The following is a 2049-nucleotide window of genomic DNA, read 5'->3' on the forward strand; positions in this document are numbered from 1 at the left end:
CCACGCCCGGCTAGGCCTGGAACTCCTAACCTTAAAAAAAGCTTTTTTTTTTTTTTTTTCATGTTCATATGTACATGGCACATGTGTGTCCATGGGTGCACATTTAAGTATGTGGGTGTAGAGGGTAAAGTTGACATGGAATGTCTTCCTCCATGGCTTTCCCCTTTGTTCATTGAGGCAGGGTCTCCCACTGAACGTGGAGCTCACCAATTCAGCTAAGCAGCATCTAAATAACACCTCTAGCCCAGAAGATCTGGAAACTGTTCAAGATATTTGTTTGTGGTGGTTTTCACTATATGCTTTATAAGGTTAACTTTGCAACCCAAGGTTACAAGCCCCCGGCCTGAAAATTGAACTACAATTCCCAGAGTGCATCGGCACTCTCTCTGAGACTGCTGGGAAGTGTGGCAGATTTCCACTTACCCACCCATCCCTCCCGTGCTGCGCTGCAGCGATGAAATTACATTTCCCAGAGTGCATCTTTAGGAGGATTCTGGGAGGTGTGGCAAAAGCGTCAATCCCACTGGGAAGGGAAAAGAGAAACCAGTTGAACTTGAACATTTGGAGTCCAGGGGTTTGCAGACCATTGGGGCATAGAAGGCATCTCGAAGAGTGAGTACAGGAAACGAAACCTGTTCTAAGTGCAACTAGGATGTAGTAAGGAGCCATAATCAAAACTCGCCAGACGCTCTCGGTTACAGAGTTTGACAGTTTTAACTTAAACCTTTTAAATCTCGAAAAACCGGACCATTTTGTACCCAACATTGAGTACCTCTAAATATTTTCTGAAATGTTTTTGAAGAGAGCTATTTAAAATGGAATTTTCCAATATCTCACCTTTTCTCTTAATTTTTTAAATGGTGGTGGGATCTTTTAGAAATAAACCTTAAAGCTTTTTATATAAACCAGGGCACAGAGACCGTGAAGTCTGCATCACGGCTGCTCATCAGCTTCCAGCATTCCCAGCCATCGAAGTCCACAGTGGAGTGGATGCTCCCTGGGCACCCGTGAAGATTCAGGAGGAACCCACGGTCACACTTTATGCCTTACAAGTCATTCCATCTGGAAAGACGAACAGAATGAGAAATGTGTGTGTGTATGCCATAGAAGCTGTTAGTTCATACGTTCAAATGCCTTGGCATTTATTAGTTTTGAGTAAAAACAATGTTACCTTTCATCACATCGATAATTCTTTGTATACACACACACACACACCAGGAGCGTCAAGTGTGGGGATGCTGTTTGACATATTGTCCAGTCTTCAGGCCATGATAATCGACAGTTGGCTAAAATTAATTTGGTATCAGATATTGGACAAGAAACCAGGTAGCCGTACGGCCATACAAGAGCAGTGAGTAGTTACAGCTCGATTCCCAGGACCCATTAACCTCACCAGAGGAATTCCAGTAGCCTAAAATTCCAGTAGCCTGAAAATAACCTCTTTTAGCCGTTAGTCCTGGAAACTACTGGTTTTGTTATACATTATTGTATTTATATATACATATATAGTGTGTGTGTATGTGTGTATGTATGTATATGCATGTGCTTAAAATTTTAAAGATAGCCTATAATTCTTCCTGCTGAAGCAAAGGAGTCGCTATGAGTCTGAGGCCAGCCTGGGTTACAGAGTGATACCTTGTCTCAAAAATAAATAAATAAATGAAATTTAAAAATCAGTAAAAATAAGTAAGTAAATTTTAGTCCGGGCTGGAAGAGTGGCTCAGCAGGTAAAGTGTTTGTTGAGTTTGAGTCCCCAGGACCCATGTAAAGTGGGGTGCAATAGTGCAAATCTGTGACTCTCTGGAAGCTCACAGGCTAACCAGCCTGCTGTACACAGTGATGAACAACAGACATATCATGGCTCAAAATAAGGTGGAGGGTGAGGACCAACACCTGAGGGTGTCCTCTGACCTGTACACTTATCCTGTGGCATGTGTGTGCCTGCAGTCTCTCTCTCTCTCTCTCTCTCTCTCTCTCTCTCTCTCTCTCACACACACACACACACACACAGTCACATGCATATGCATCATACATATGCACATGCAGTCA

At 42.9% G+C, this 2049-nt stretch overlaps 1 protein-coding gene across 3 annotated transcripts in view; it reads left to right on the forward strand.

Moving 5' to 3' along the window:
- The first annotated feature begins 489 nt into the window (after positions 1-489).
- Positions 490-2049, forward strand: part of Nudt13 (nudix hydrolase 13) — a 24488-nt gene continuing 22928 nt past the window's right edge. The window contains exon 1 of one of the 3 annotated variants that reach the window (XM_021181856.2): positions 490-612. The gene's annotated coding sequence lies outside the window, so the exon portion shown is untranslated. The remainder of the gene's footprint in view (positions 613-2049) is intronic. The other 2 variants (XM_029469335.1, XM_029469334.1) reach the window with 2 other exon arrangements.

This window comes from Mus caroli, chromosome 14 (genome assembly GCF_900094665.2).
Source record: "Mus caroli chromosome 14, CAROLI_EIJ_v1.1, whole genome shotgun sequence".
NCBI lineage: Eukaryota > Metazoa > Chordata > Mammalia > Rodentia > Muridae > Mus > Mus caroli.